Below are 17,190 nucleotides of genomic sequence, written 5' to 3'. Positions count from 1 at the left end.
AAATTAATAGGAACTGTCTATCAGGAGGTCCAGGCATTCAATTCACTAGATAAAGATTTCAAATAAGTTGTCTTAAACATGTTCAAAGAACTAAAGGAAACTGGGAGAATCATATCTCACCAAAAAGAAAATATAGATAAAGTGACAGACAGCAGGAATCAAGTAGAAATTTAGGAACAGACAAGTACAATATCTGAAATGAAAAATTCAGTGTTGCAGCCTGTGAAAGCAGATTTGAGCAGGCAGAAGAAAGAATGGATGAATTGAAAGATAGGTCAATTGAGATTATCCAGGTGAAGAGCAAGAAAAAAGAGTGAAATAAAGTGAACAGAGCCTAGGAGACCTGTGGGGTACCATCAATTATACAAATATATGCATAAATGGAGTACCAAAGGGAGAGAAAAGAATGAATTGGGAAGAAAGAATATTTGAATCAATAAATAATGACCAAGAACTTTCCAGATTTGGTAAAAGATATGAATCTACACATTCAAGATGCTCAACAAATTCCAAGCAGAATAAATTCAGAGGCCCATGTCTATTGAAAGACATTGTAGTCGAATTGTTGGAAGACAAATACAAAGAAAGCATCTTGAAAGCGGTAAGAGACAATTGATTGTCACTGATAAGGGATCCATAAAAAGAAAAATTAACAAGTTTTCTCACCAGAAACTTGTGTTGGCCAGAATATGACATAAATTTGCTGAGTGAGAAAACAAGCCAACCAAGAATTCTATATCCCTCAAAACCAACCTTAAAGAATGACTATAATGGGATGAAACTAGAAATCAATAAAGTAGAAAAATGGAAAGTTCAAAAGTATTTGGAAATTAAACACACTTTTTTTAAAAAGATTTTTATTTATTTATTTGACAGACAGAGATCACAAGTAGGCAGAGAGGCAGGCAAAGAGAGAGGGGGAAAGCAGGCTCCCTGCTCAGCAGAGAGCCTGATGCAGGGCTCGATCCCAGGACCCTGGGATTATGACCTGAGCCTAAGGCAGAGGCTTTAACCCACTGAGCCACCCAGCCGCCCCTGGAAATTAAACACACTCTAAAACAATCAATGGGCCAAAAAGTAAAGTACAAATGAAATAAGAAAACACTTTGGATGAATAAAAATGAAAAAAACAACATACCAAATCATATTAGATCTATGAAAGTAGTGAAGAGACAAATTTATAACTATAAATGCATACATTTAAAAAAGAAAAACAATTCCAAACCAATAACCTAACTTTACATCTTAAGGAACTATAGAAAGGAGCAAGGCTAAACTCAAAGCCACTAGAAAGAAGCCAAGAATGAAGATTAGATCAGACAGAAATGAAGTAGGGAGGAGTAAAACAATAGAGAAAACTAAGGAAACCAGAAGTTGTTTCATTAAAAAGATCTACAAAATTAAAAAAAAAAACAACCTTTAGTTAGACTGAGTATGGAAAGAAAAAAAAGAAAACTCAAATTACTTAAGTTTAGAATGAAATTGGGGGAGAGATGGGGGTGGAAAAACTGATCCTGTAATTCACATGGAATTTCAAAGATCCTTAAATAGATAAAAACAATCTTGAAAAAGAAAAACAAATTTGGAAAACTCGTATTTCCCAATACCCAAACATTACAGAGCTACAGTCATCAGAATTTTGCAGTGCTAGCAGAAGGATAGAGATGTAGATTAATGGAATAGAATTGAAAGTCCAGAAATAAACTCCTACATCTATAATCAATAGATTTTTTTTATAAAGATGCTGAGAGTATCCAATGAGGTAAGAGGAGTCTCTTCAGCAGATAGCAGTGGGTCATCTGGATATCCATGTGCAAAAGAATAAAGTTGGACTCCTGCCTCCCTACACACCCAAAACTTGATTTAAAATGAATCAGACCTAAATGTGAAAGCTGAAACTGGAGAACTCTTAGAAGAACATGTACAGATGAATGACCTTGGATTTGTCAATGAGTTCTTAGATATGACACAGAACCACACAGAAATAGAACAGAAACAACAGAACAGAGGTGCACATGAAAACAACAAAATAGATAAACTGAACTTCATCAAAATTTAAAATGTTTATGCTTCAAAAGATGGTAGTAAGAAAGTTTAGGGGCTCCTGGCTGGCTACGTTGGTGGAGTGTGTGACTCTTGATCTTGGGGTCATAAGCTGGGACTCCACATTGGGTATAAAGATTACTTAAATAAATAATCTTCCAAAAAAAAAAAAAAAGAACATTTCAAGAAGTCCTCAAAATGGGAGAAAATATTTGCATATATCTTATTGAGGTTCTTATCCAGAACATATGAAGAACTCTTACAACTCAACCGAAGAATAAGAACACATTTTTTTTAATTGGGCAAATAATTTAAACAGACACTTTCCTAAAGAAGATCTACAAATGGTCAACAAGTACATGAAAAGGTGTTCAATGTCATGTCTCACCAGGCAAATGCAAATCAAAACTACAATGAGATACCACTTCAGACCCACTAGGATGACCAAAATCAAACAGATGGGCAATAACACGGGTTGGAGAGGATGTGCAGAAATTGGAACTTTTTGCACTGTTAGTGGGAACAGAAAGTGGTGCAGCCATTGTGGAAAACAGCCTGGTGGTTCTGTTGAGCAGATAGTCATCGTATGACCCAGCAATTCCACTCCTAGGTATACACACAAAAGAACTGAAGACAGGCATTCAAATAGGAACTTATCGGAGCACCTGGGTGGCACAGTTGGTTAAGTGTCTGCCTTCAGCTTGGGCCATGATCTCAGGGTCCCAGGATCAAGCTCCAATTCAGGCTCCCCGCTCAACGGGGGGCTCTGCTTTTCCCTCTCCCTCTGTCCCTCCCCCTCCACTTGTGCTCTTTCACTTTTTCTCTATCTCAAATAAATGAATAAAATCTTTAAAAAAAAAAATAGAAACGTATCCATGCATGTTCACAGCAGCGCTCTTCCCAATAGCTGAATGGTCGAAATAAGCCAAATGTCCATCTACTGGGGAATGTGTGAAGAAAGTTGGTCTATCCATACAACAGAATATTATTCAGCCGTAAAAAGGAAGAGAGTGCTGATACACGCTATAGCATGGATGAACCTTGAAATCATTGTGATAAGTGCAAGAAACCAGACACAAAAGCTCAGATGTTATATAGTTCCATTTATAGAAAATATTCAGAGCCGGTAGGCCCAGAGACAGAAAGAATATTAATGGTTGCCAGGTGCTAGTGGCAGGGAGGAGGGAGCGTGCTTGCTTCATGGGTATGGTTTCCTTTTTGGGTGATGAAAATATTTGAACTATGACAATGGTTGCACAACATTGTGGATTCACTAAACGACACTGAAGAGTATACTTGAAAATAGTTAATTTTATGTTATGAGAATTTCACCTCAATTAAAAAAAAAAAAAAGACTCATCATTCCCAACTCATACCTGCAGGATCTAAGTCACTAGGGATGGAGCCCAGGAGTCGGAATTCTTGGAAAACTGCCAAGGTGATTCTGACGGCAGCCGGGTGTGGGGTGCGCTGGGCCAGCTGGGGTCCGGAGCGCGGTGGGAAGATTGGGAGGTAAATTTGGGAAGGCTGGCGCAACCAGCACAGGGAGGGAGCTGGGTTTTCCTCTTCCTTTAGTCCTCTCCTAGCTTTCCTTGTCTTAGAAAATCAGATTCTCCTCCTTCCCAGTAACTAGAGTCTCCGGAGGCTCCTGTCACTCCTCGAGAGGTTACTTCTCACCTCAGGTTGTGATTATAGAAACCGGCTTCTCGTGACAGCACACCTGCCATGAGCTCTTGTTTGTATTATTTCTTTTCTCGCCCCACAAACCTGAAAGCCAGCTATTCCCGGCTGACAGACAGGAGCTCAGGGACGGCCAGCATTTACCTAAGGTCATCTGGGCAGAGTGGAGAAATCAGGTCTGCCTTATGCCAAAAACACAAACCCGCAGGTCTCCTATCAGGACCTGAACTTCTGCTTTTCCCACACCTCAACCGGCCGGGGTTTGGAGCTGATTTCTCGGGGAGTGGCTATTTCCATTCCCAGACAGAGAAACTGAGGCACAGAAAGGTTTCCCTGGCTTTTGTGAGGTCACTCGGTGAGCACAGGCTGCCTGGCAGGGGGTTGGGGGTGCTGAGTGCTGGCTTCTGAAAGCCTCTGTGGGACTTGCCAAACTGTTTGACACCTGGCAGGTCATCTGTGACACCCTTGTCTCTATACAACGAAACTACTTCCGGTATAATCACCTAATGGGGAAATATTGATGACCAGTAAAAAACACTGAGTGAAAGTTTCTTCTTATTGAAAATTACAGGGGTGCCTGGGTGGCTCAGCCAGTTAAGCCTCCATTTCTTGGTTTCAGTTCAACACAATCGCATGGGCAGTGGGATCGAGCCCTGCAATGGGTCCCTCGCTCATTGAGGAGTCTGCTTGAGATTCTCTGTCTCCTTCTCCTTCTGCCCTCCTCCTGCTCTCTCTCTCTCAAAATAAAGAAATAAATCTTTTTTTTTAAAGAAAATTACATATGCACACGCAGGCACACACATAATCATTCAGGTAAAGAAAATTTCAAAAAGCCTACGAAGAAAAGAAATCAAATATAACAGTGCTTCAAAGAAAAAAAATTCAACAGTTCATCTTAGCAACTTTTTATATCCACCTCGCAGTTTGAACTTTGATTCTTTAGTCGCAGGCTGAGGTAATAATATTTTCCATAAACAATTGTCTTGTGACTCATAGGAGGCTTTTAATAAAGCAAAAACATCTGCAAAGGGTACGATTTTAGATACTTACAGATGCAAACAGTGACATACCGTTTTATGTTCCTGATTTATTATTTAGCTTTAAAATGACCAACAAAGGGTGAAAGTATAAATTTACATCTTCAAGATCTATTTCAAATTCTGCTGGTTATTTCACATATGAACTAATACCTGCACTCACTTACCAAAAACATTACAGCTCCCTGTGCTAGAGGACCAGCTTTGGATTTTGGATACTAAGTAGGCTTCTAGTTCCGAAATTTGGTTTCTACAGTCCCGTGCTGGAGCAGTTCATCCCAGCAGGAGCTGGAAACACATCTTGTGCCGGAGAGAAGCTAGGGTGACCTTGAATCATGGGAGCTTATCTTCCACAAGGCAAATCCTATATCTGAGTCCGTGTGTCGGGGGCTGACGGGAGTCTTCAAACCCCGCTCCGCGTAGAAACCGATGCTTATTACAGCATAAGGAATAAAAATGTGCTCATTTGAAGCCTACACGTATAGGATGAAAACCTAACCAGAAAAATGATTCAGAAGCTAAAGTGACAAAAGATTTTTTTTTTTTTTTTTTTTTTTACAGAAGAAGATGTTGTCATTGACATTGTTTAGAATTGCCGGTGTGGGGGACAGTCAGTGTGGATCCACTGTTGGTGTGTTGCGTTGATGTTTTGACAGCTTTCATAGACTGTGCACCCAGGTGGTGTTGCCTTACCCAGAGACAAGCCCTCCCTGCCCCCCGCCGCCCCCTCCCCCACCATCCTGAGGAAGTGTCACTTCATGTCTAAGTCTAAGCACCTGGTGCCGAGGGGTAAAGACGAAGGTAGGACCCCTTCCTGCTCTTCCAGAAACATCCAATCTTTGGACCCTGGGGCCCTCGGCTCAGCTGTGTGCCAAGTTCATTGCCCCTTTTCTCCCAAATACTGGCCTGCCCTCATCTTTCTCTACAGCTCAGGCTGGCCCTGCACCTGTGGTCACGCGGGGCTCCACAAGGGTCCCGGCTTATCCGGTACGGAGTCCCCCTGAGGTTTCCCTAAGAAGCGCTCAGTGTTGGGTTCTGTGCCAGCTGTACCCAACTCACAGCAGCGTGTTCCCTAGCACTGCTGATGAGAGGAAAGCAGGGGGAAAGGGGGGCACAAGCAGTGGGAGAGCCACAAAATGGCTAGACATCTGGACAGCCTGGGGGCTGCTTTCCAATCCTTCCAAGTGTGCAAAGCCTGTTGCTCAGCACCCCTCCGGGCAGACCATGTGGTTAGGAGGTAGAGGAGGGATTAGCACTCTGCCCCCATTAACTTGTCTAACCCCCTGCCAGACACGGTCTAGCATGACCTCATTTCAGACTCAACAACCGTCCAGGCGGTGGAGTGGCAGCGGGCCAGTGTCCCTTCCCCCACCGGCCAGGTAATAAAGAGGCCCTTGTAAGGAATAGAAGGTTCTCCAAGGACAAGTGGGGGCACCTCAGGGCACTTGGAACCCATGGTAGTGGAGTTTCGAAAGCCTCTTGGCCTCCTGCCTCCTCTTTGGCTGGTCTGTTCCCCTGCTCCCCACCCCCCCCCCACTCCACTTCCCTCTGGGCCTTGTCCCCTGCCTGCTACCAGCCAGCTTGTGTTCCCTGCATGGCCCCAGCATGGCCTTCTCCGTCTCAGAGCCTCCTGCTAACTGGCACCTTCTCTTACTTCAAAATCCCAGAGAAACAATTCAGCTGACAGTGGCCTCTGCTCAGTTCTCACCAGGTGGCCAAGGTCATTGCCCTAGTAGGAGCTCAAAGGCTGGACATAACTGTCCTGTCTAAGATGTGTGTGTGTGTGGGGGGGTCCTATTGTGATGTAGAGATGTAGAGAAGTTCAATAACCTGCACCTGGGCCCACTGAAAGTGCCTTCCAGCACTGCCCCAATCTGCCACCCCAGCCTACATCCCTGCAGTCCCCACAATGTCCTCTCCCTGACCGGGAAACGACGCCCCTAGAGGGTGGCAGCATGTGGCTTCCTAGTGCCCGGTACTGGCTCCCTCCAGGTGATGTATGCCTCGTGGTAAGACTTAATAAGCTATTTGAGGTTGTCAAGGGAAACTACCCGTGCGTAAATATTAACTCTGTTGGGCAGAGTACCTGGAGTGGGATTTTATTTCTGCTGGGCATTATTATGGGTATTGATTTGAGAATCTGAAAATTCAATAAAACAGATTAAACCTCCCAAAGAATGAGCACGGACCACCAGCCTGTGTCAGTGTGAGGCAGGAAGGCGGGGTGGGTGGGAACAGACAGCAGGGCTGTGGCAGACCCAGAAGGCCTCAGGGACAGGAGCAGGGCCCAGCTCAGTGGGGACCTCCTCCCACTCCCAAGCTGCCCACCAGCTGCCAGTCCCCATCCTGCCCCGGGAGCTGAGGACACAGATGACTGGAACACCGTCCCTGTCCCTCCGTCTCCAGGATACCTGGACTGGCTCTGCAGGAAGCCAGCATCATGGGCAAATGAAAGCAGGAAAGTGTGGGAATTTTAGATGAAAAGAGACCAGAGAGATCCAGCAACCAAAAGTTCACCTCACCTGAATCCTGGTTCAAAAGAAAAAAACAAAAACAGACAAAAATCAGCTATGAAGGTCAGTCCTGGGACAATCGGTGGTATTTGAATACCCACTGGGTCTTAGAAGATACTAGAGAATTACTCTTCACTTTTTAGGTGTGATCATGGTTTTGTAGGAAAATATCCTTAATGATGCTTTTGGTGGTCACAATCGTATTGCTACTGGTATCCATCAGGAAGAGGACAGGGATGTCACCAAACATTGTGCAACGCACAGGACAGGCCCCCACCCCCCAGCAAAATGTCCTCTGGGGCAAAATGCCGATGGTGCCGAAGTTAAGAAACTTGGTTTTTACTGATAGTAAAAAATAAATAAGTCAGTCGGGATGGGGAGGAGGGGAGAACGAGCCTCTTGCTTATCGTTGGCCACTGAGTGACCACTGGTAGCTTGGAGAGGGTCCCTGCGGTGGAAATTCATCAGAGTGCGACTCGGGGCAATAACGGTTCCAGTAAGAATCACCAATGGATGCTAAATCCAAGGGGCGGGGAACGTGGACGAGGAGCAGGAAGTTTGCATGGTCTAGAGCGCCCCCCATAGACTGCTTCTTGATTGCCGGGGGGAGGAAAAAACCTATATAGTAGAGAACTCCCGCCACATCTGGGGTTAATCCTAATTAATGTCACCACGAGGTGCAGAGGGCCAGCCTGCGCGCCCGGCTGTAATATCCTGAGAAGAACACAGCCTCGTGTAGTGCCCCAGTCGGAGTCGCGGGATCTGCCCCTCACCGAAAACGAGCAACATCCTATTTTTTTTTAAAGGCCTCTAGTTTTTCCAAAATGTCAACTTCATAATAGGCAAAAATAAATGCTGAGGAGATCCTTCAGATGAAATGAGATCACAAGACATGACCACCAAATGTCATCCTAGCCTGAATCCCACACTCGTAGGAAGAATAAAGCGATAGAGAGTCCCGGATCACTGGGCAAAATTTGAACGTGACCACAGATTTAAGTATTGTATCTATTTAAGATTTCTTGAGATTGCTAATTATACTGTAGTCATAAAAGAGAGTTCCTTCTTAGGAACTCTACCCTGATTTTTTATTTGGTATTTAAGGGTATTTAAGTGTATTTAAGTATTTAAGGTATTTAGAGTATTTAAGGGTAAAGGGGCAATGATGTATACAACTTACTCCAAAATGGTTCAGAAGAAAAGCCTGTGTATGTACATATTTGCATATGCAGTATTCACTACACACACATGCACGTGTGCACGCGCGCGCGCGCACACACACACACACACACTGTGGCAGGCTAAATAATGACCCCCCAAAGCATCCGGGTCCTAATCCCAGAAGACTATGGATGTTATCTTCTTTTTTTTTTTTTTATTAAGATTTTATTTATTTATTTGAGAGAGAGAGATCACAAGTAGGCAGAGAGGCAGTCTGGGACGGGGGAGGCAGGCTTCCCGCTGAGCAGAGAGCCCGATGTAGAACTTGATCCCAGGACACCAAGAACGACCTCAGCCGAAAGCAGAGGCTTAACCCACTGAACCACCCAGGCACCCCTGGATGTTGTCTTCTATTGTAAAAAAAAAAAAAAAGACTTGGCAAATGTGGTTCAGTTAATGACCTTGAGATGGGAATGTTGCCCTGGATTATCTGGGTGGATCCTAATGTAGTCAGAGGGGTCCTTATGGGAGTGAGGCAGGAGGTCAGAAAGAGCAGCAGGAGATGTGACCACGGACCCAAGAGGCTGACATGAGGAAGGGGCCTCCAGATGCTGGAAGAGACAGGAAATGGATTTTCCCCTGAGACCTCCAGAAGGAACAAGTTTTGCTGACACCTCGATTTTCACCTGGTGAGATTGATTTGGGGTTTCTGACCTTCAGAACTATAAGAGAATAAATATATGTTGTTTTAAGCCACTGAGTCTGTGGGAATTTGGTATAGTGGTCCTTGGAAAAGAACATATATACGTGTGCCCATGTGCTTGTGTGTGTGTATACACAACAAAAGTTGACCCTTGAATAACATGGGAGTTGGGGTACCAAACCCCTCCTCCTCAGAGTTCTTGGATCCCCCCAAGAACTTAACTCATAACCTACCGTTGACCAGAAGCCATACCAATAACATAAACGGGTGATGAACACCTATTCTTTATGTTTTATATATTATATGCTGTATTCTTACAATAAAGCAAGCCAGAGAAAAGAAAATGTCATTAAGAAAATCATAAGGAAAAAAAAAAGAAAATCATAAGGAAGAGAAAATACATTTACAGTGGAAGGGTGTGTTTATTGAACAAATCCACTCTTAAATGGACCCATTTGAAATAATCCCATATTGTTCAAGTTTCAAATGTACACACACACAGTGTCCACAAACACAGTAAATCCACATTGTTCACAGATTCTGTATTTGCAAGTTTCCCTACTCACTGAAATGTGTTTGTAACCCCAAAATCAACACTCAGCCTGTTTTTTTGCAGTCTTCTGCAGCCTTTTGAAGAGTAGTGGGAAATGCGAGTCACCAAGGCACACGGTTCAGCTGAGGTCAAACAAGGTCAACCTCTACTTTCTTGTTTCAGCTCCTCTGCTATAAACTAGTGTCCTTTTTAATCTATGTCTGTTTAATACTGTGTTTTTCACATTACTGTGCTTTTTGTTGGTAATTTTTGCTGCTTAAAATGGCCTTTATTTTTTTTTAATTCTACGTATTTATTTGAAAGAGAAAACAAGAGAGCACAAGCAGGGGGAGAGGCTGGGGGAGAGGGAGAAGCAAGCTTCCCGCTGACCAGGGAGCCTAATGCGGGGCTCGACCCCAGGACCCTAGAATCATGACCTGAGCCAGAATGCAGACACTTAACTGACTGAGCCACACAGGCGCCCCTGAAAATGGCCTTTAAATGTAATTCTGCAGTGCTGTCCACATTCCCAAGTGCAAGAAAGCTTACAGGAAAACACGTGTTAGGTCAGCTGTATCCAGTCGCAAGCTGCAGCGCTGTTGCCACAAGTTCAAAGTTAATGAATCAGTGATGTATATCAAATAAGGAATCTCTAAACAGAAACACATACAAAACAAGGTGACATGTTGACTATTTGAAGAAAACATAACCAGAGGCTGGAGGGAACCTCACCTGGTATTTCCCCAGGAGCAATGGTTCGGTGTTCACTAATTCAGCGTTCATGACCACTTTATAGAATAAAACTATTGGGAATAATGAGAATCGATGATAGGTAGATGATGATAGATAGATGGATAGATAGATAGATGGAGGAAAGAAGGGAGAGAAGAAGGAAAGGAAGGAGGGAGGGAGGAGGGAAGGAAGGAGGGAGCACAAATGATAAAGTAAAGGGAGCAAATGTTATCAATGGATGAATCTGGTTTAATAGTATATAGGTACTCTTTGTATTATTCTTGTAACTTTTCTGTAAGTCTGAAATGATTTCCGGATAGAATGTTCAAGGAAAGAGTGGCTGTGTCAAGTGTCTGCTTCCACATGTCTCGGGTTAAGTCAGAGCGGCAGCGTTCCCTGCTCAGTAGGGTGGTAAGTTCAGGAAAGCCCCGTGGTGGCATCAGGGCAGGCTCTCCAGGGGAGCAGACCCATGGGAAAAGGTCCAGTGGCCTCCTCTGAGGTCCCATTGCCAGTGAGTCAGCAGCCACAGGGGAGAAGAGAAGGATCAGGGAACTGTGGTTCCCGATGGAGCAGGCCAGCTGGCCGCCCAGAGCTGCATCTGTGCTCAGGAGAGCCGTAAGGAGAGGAACAGCCCAGCACGATCCCTGTCTATGGTCCCCTGGGCCAGGAGAAGCAGGCAGATAGCTCAGCCGGCGTCACCCTCCTTCTGAAGTCCCATTTAACTAAGGGGCTCCACCGGCCACCCAATTGTCCCAGCAGGAAACCTAGCCACCAGCCCTGTGCGCTCCTGCTCCCTGCCCCAAACACAAGCTCCACAGTCACTCTCATTCTCTGCAGGTGCAACTGCCCGGCTGATAGGTTTGCTTGCCTAATCTCATCTCAAATACAACACGTGCAGAAGCAAATCCTTGGATACCCTTCCCCACCCATCCCCAATCTGGCTCTCTCCCTGTTTTCCTTATTGATGTTTGTGCGTACTAGTTTGGAATAGTTCTTTGGTCTCTGGGTTTTTTGTGTTGTGCTCGTTATACTACTTTGTTTGGTTTCTGGTAAAATTTACTTACAGTAAAATGCACAGATCATAAGTGTTAAAAAACATATATGTATATGTGTGTGTATATATGTATACACATATATATTAAATATTTATATATTTAAGTCATCTCCATACCCAGCACGGTGCTTCAACTTACAACTCCAAGATCAAGAGTCTCATGTTCTTCCAACTGAGCCAGCCATGTGCCCCAAATTTGATATATTTTAACACACGCATACACCTGTATAACCAACATCTCAGTCAAGGAATATTTCCATCACTCCCTTAAGATCCTTCATCTTTCCTTCCTGTACCTCTTTGATTTTCATATCAGACCAATGTTTGATTTGAAAGATTTTTTTTTAAGTAATCTCTATGCCCAACATGGGGCTTGAACTCACAGCCCCCAGATCAATGTTAGTTTTCAAGTTAAACCAATATTTATGTTAATGCTTTCCTATGGTACATTACACTTAATCATGATTACTACCTTTTTATATATGATGGGATTTGCTTTGTTAATATTTTGTTAAATATGGTAGCCAGTTGAAGAATGATCCCCATTGATATCCATGTTCTAATCCCTGGAACCTGTGAATGTTAGCTGATATGGCAAAAGGGACTTTGAAGATGTGATTAAGTTAAAGATTTTGACTTGGGGGATTATCCTGGATTATCTAGGATGAGCCTTAAATTTAATCACCTGGGTCCTTATAAGAGGGAGGCAGAGGGAAATTTCACCCCAGAGGAGAAGGTGATGTCATCAAGAGGCAAGATGCTACATGGCTGGGTGGTTTGAACATGGAGGAAGAGGCAAGAACGGTAGTGTCGAAGCTGGAAAAGAAAAGCACATAGATTCTCCCCTAGAGCTCAAGGGAGTTTGGCCCTGCTGATACCTTGATTTCAGCCCAGTGAAACTAATTTCCTACTTCTGACTTCCAAGTCTGTAGGAGAATAAATGTGTATTGTTTTAAGCCACCAAATCTGTGGTGATTTGCTACCACAGCAATAAGAAACACATACAAGAATTTTTTCTCAAAGAATTTATTTTTTAAGTAATTTCTTTTCCTTCCTTCCTTCCTTCCTTCCTTTCTTTCAAAGATTTTATTGATTTATTTGACAGAGAGAGACACAGCCAGAGAGGGAACACCAGCAGAGGGAGTGGGAGAGGGAGAAGAAGGCTTCCCACTAAGCAGAGAGACCGACGTGGGGCTCTAACCCAGGACCCTGGGATCATGACCTGAGCCAAATGCAGACGCTCAATGACTGAGCCACCCAGGCACTCCGTATTATTTCCTTCTTAACTTCCTGATAGAATTCACCAGGGAAACCGTCTTGACCTGGAGGAGTTTTTGTGCTTGTGTGTGTGTGAAATAATTTTAATAATTATGTTTTAATTAATTAATTATTTAATTTAATTAATTTTAAAAGTATAAATATACTTTATAATATATGTATTATATTATATCAGATTTTCTATTTCTTAATGAGTCCGTTTTTAAGGATTTATTTATTTGAGAGAGAGAGCACGTGAGCTCGAGGGCAGGGGGAGGGAGAGGGAGAGAATTCTCAAGCACACCCCTCTGCTGAGCATGGAGCCCATCTCGGGGCTTGATCCCAGGCTCCCGAGACCATGAACTGAGCCAAAATCAAAAGTCAGACGCTCAAGTGATTGAGCCACCCTGACATCTCTTAATGAGTCAGTTTTGATAAAACATGTCTTCCAAAGAATTTGCCCATTTCATTTGAATTGTCAAATTTATTGGCATAAAGTTGTTTATGATATTTCTCTTTTTATATGTTTAATGTCTGTAAGTTATGCAGTGTTATTTCCTTCGTCCTTTCTCCTACTGGTAATTTCCGTTTGCTCTCTTTTTTCCCTTGACCATTTTTGCTAGCAGCTTATCAGTCGGATTTATCTGGTCAAAGAACTGACATTTCTTCTTAGCTTCTTAAGATGAAAAATTAGTTCATTGATTTTAAACTTTTCTTTTTTCTAATATGTTTCTAATTTTTTTGAAGATTTTATTTATTTATTTGACAGAGACACAGCGAGAGAGGGAACACAAACGGCGAGTGGGAGAGGGAGAAGCAGGCTTCCTGCTAAGCAGGAAGCCTGAAGCAGAATTCAATTCCAGGACCCTGGGATCACGACCTCAGCCAAAGGCAGACCGAGGTGCCCCTGTTTCTGATGTTTTTAAAAGAAATTTCCCAGGGGCACCTGGGTGATGCTATTGGTTAAGTGTCTGACTCTTGGTTTCAGCTCAGGTGATGATCTCAGAGTTGTGAGATCCAGCCCCACTTTGAGCCCTCAATGGGGCTCTGCACTCAGCACAGAGTCTGCTTAAGACTGTCTCTTCCTCTTCCCTCCCCCCCACACTGTCTCTCTCTCTCTCCCCCTCCCTTTCTCAAATAAATAAATCTTTCAAAAAAAAGAATTTCCCTTTAAGTACTGGTTTAACTGCATCCCACACATTTTGATATTTTTGTTCATTATTCAGTGAAAGATGTTTTTAGGTTTTCCTCATGATTTTCTCCTTGACCCGTAGGTTATTGGTTATTTACAAGTGTGTTAAAAATCTAAAACCTGGGCAACTTTCTAGGGTTTTTTGTTTTTTGTGCTTTGGGTTTTTTTTTTTTTAATTTGTTTGCTTGCTTCCTAATCCAATCCTACTGTTGTCAGAAAACATATTCTATATGATTTCAATCTTTTGAAATTAATTGAGACTTATTTCATGATGTAGCAAATGGGTCTGCCTTTGTGAACATTTATATGAGCTTAGGAAGAACATGTATTTCACACACTGCTCTCGCTCGAACCCAGGTCAGCTACTTACGAGCCGTGTGAGTGAAGCATATAATCTCTCTGAGCCTCAGTTTCTCCAAATATAAAATGGGAATAAATGATATTACTGATCTAAAAAGGTTGCAGTGAGAATGAACTAGAAAGCTTTGAGCACACAGCTGTTCTCCACTTCCTTCTCCTCTTACTTCTCATGGTTGTCATCACTGTTGTGACCATAATCATTGTTGTTACTCTTGTTATTACATAGTTGCCATTATCTTCCATTGAACTTCTGAGGTTGCTATTATACCCTGTCCCCAGGAGAGGAGTTGACGGTGGATCATTTTACAGTCAATTATAGAATCTTTCTCACCATGATGATTATTCTTACCCTCATAACTAATTCAGGTGCTTTACGTTTACCCAGAGGCTACTATGGAAGGCGGCACCCGCCCCATCCAATTCTCGGAGCCACAGCGGCGTGCCTGGTGCAAAGTGGTAAGTTTCGCTGGGCTGCCCAGACTTCTCGGGAAACCCGGTGTTTAATAACACAGCCTTCTCATTCCTGAGTTCTGTGATTTGGTACTTTTGGGGTGGCCTAGAAGGTGTGGCTGTGGCTAATGATTGGGAGGGCACCCACAAGGGAGGTCCGAAGCCCTTGCATATTAGAAGGCGGCTTTCAGTTCCCTTCATTTGTGCCAGGTGATCTGTCTGTGACATCTCAGGCTATAAAGCTTCTCTTCCAAAATTGCTCGTCCAGGGCTCCTTGCCTTCCGGCATTTGAAGGAACAGAAGAGAGATCTGAGCCTACACCCGGTCTCATTCCTTGAGAGGTAACTCTGATTTTTCCACCTAGTGGCTTGAGAATATTTGTCTTCCTAATGTAACTCCAAAAGTTTTGCAAGGTATGAGTATAAACATTTTTCCTGATTGATTGGCTTTCACTTTTGAATGATTTTTTTTTTTTTTTGATCCACATACACACTCTTTAGCTGGGATATCTTTTTCTGAGACTACATTTGATCGCTACTTCTACACTTTCATTCATCCAAAAGCTATTGAGAACCTTTGTTCCAGGCCCTGGGAATACCGCAGTGAATAAAATAAAATTCCTGCCTCCGGGAACTTACAGATTGTAGGAGGCACAGTCAATAAGCAAGTGAAAACAATGAACAAGGGCTCCAGGCAGCTTGCGGCAGCAGGCAGGGCTGTGGAGAATAATGAAGCAGAGAGAGGGGTTGGGGAGGATGAAGTTGGGCAGGGAAGGTCTGACTTGTGGGGATTTCAGCAGAAGCTCTTTCCTTAGGAACATATATTCTAAGTTCATGATGAAATTGACTCAGTTCTCTGCCCTCAACGTGCAGTTTACTAATTTTTTATCACTCACATTGATTTTCCCCCTTTTTTCAGCGATCTGGGCGAACTTGCCAAGTTGGTCCTCCACACCATCAATTCCATTGCTGTCCCTTTACTGCCCCTGGGGAGGACTGTAACCCGCCTTCCACCACACCTTGACCTTGGGCACAGCCCCTCCCCACCTCCAGATTTCCTGTTCTTGTCTTGTGGAGGCGGCGGTCCTGTGCATCATCTTGAGACTGCCAGACAACTTTCTGAGATAGTATCCTGACTCTTGCAATGAGCCATTTTGGGAAGCCTTCTTCCTCTGAGTCATCAGAATGATTTTGACTTTCTCTGGCTCTGCCGTATTTTTCCACTGGTCCCATACGGAGTCTGCCTTTCTCTGCTCGCCTTGAATGTGGGTTATGAGGTCCCTCTGGGTCCCCTTTGGTGGTAGTCCCTGGCAGGATGGAGCACTGCCTTTGTCCCACGGTGTCGGGGGCACTGTGGAGATGGCAAGTCTCCCCGGGGCTGGCTGGCTGGGGCAGGTGGGCAACATGGTGCCCTGTCATAGCCCTGGGAGCTCAGGCAGCAGGACAGCTCTGTCTGGAGACTCTCCACTGCCTCACATAGTCACACCAAACAGATGGAGCCCCGGGGAAGCTCCCAATGGCCAGAAAGCCCTGCCTCCACGGTTCCTATCTCTGCCCCGAAGCTAGCGCTTGACTGGTGGGAGAGAACTCGGAGGGGCGGATAATTGCACAAAACCACAGACAGTTCTGCCTTGAAGTTCCTCTTCCCAGAGCCCCCAGAAGCCCCACAGCTGGAGAGGTTATTTATGTTAACCTCTTATTTAGAAATTAAGCTCCGATTTGGAAATTAAGGATTGTAATTTAGCATTAACCCAGATGTCAAGATATAATGAGACACTCTTTGGGGGAAATTGAATTCCATATTGCCAAAGACCCATTTTATTTATAATAACCAGCCACTCACATCATGCCAATATTGATGGATCATATGTTTAAAATTTTGATAGCTCATTCATTTCTATAATTACATTTATTTCAAATTAAATAAGTCTCGCACACCCTTGATATACAAAGAGACAAAATTAATTTGTGGATCAGAATTAACCTGCCATTCAACCCCAGGAACTGTCCTTTCTGGAAGCCCTTGGAGAACTACATTCTGCCATTTCACAGAAGGTGATTTGCATATGAACCACTTTTAACCTGGAAGGGCCTTCATCCTTGGGCTAGGAGGGAAGTGTCATTGCAAAGGGACTGGGTCGGGGTGCACTTACTAATCGCTGGGTTCAGATACAAAATGGGGACACCAGCCAACAGAGCTCCTCTGCCCAGAAGATAGCAGAAGCCATCACCGAGCAGCTGCCTGGTGTTGCCGGGCAAGGAGTGAGCGTCATCCCCAATCCACGAATTTTTGGCGAATGACCTTGAGCAGGATTCATACAACTGCCCTTTCCTGAGCAGGGTGGTAGGAGGGCCCACTACTTCCTGCCCACCCATACCCCTTACCCGGCCACCACTGGCTCGACCAAGAGTGGAGTCATAGACACACGGGGCCCATCAGATGGGCATGGAGATCCTGACAGAGGACAGCTGGATGG

The sequence above is a fragment of the Martes martes genome, assembly GCF_963455335.1.
Source record: "Martes martes genome assembly, chromosome: 3".
Classification (NCBI taxonomy): Eukaryota; Metazoa; Chordata; class Mammalia; order Carnivora; family Mustelidae; genus Martes; species Martes martes.
This window is presented reverse-complemented; position numbering follows the sequence as displayed.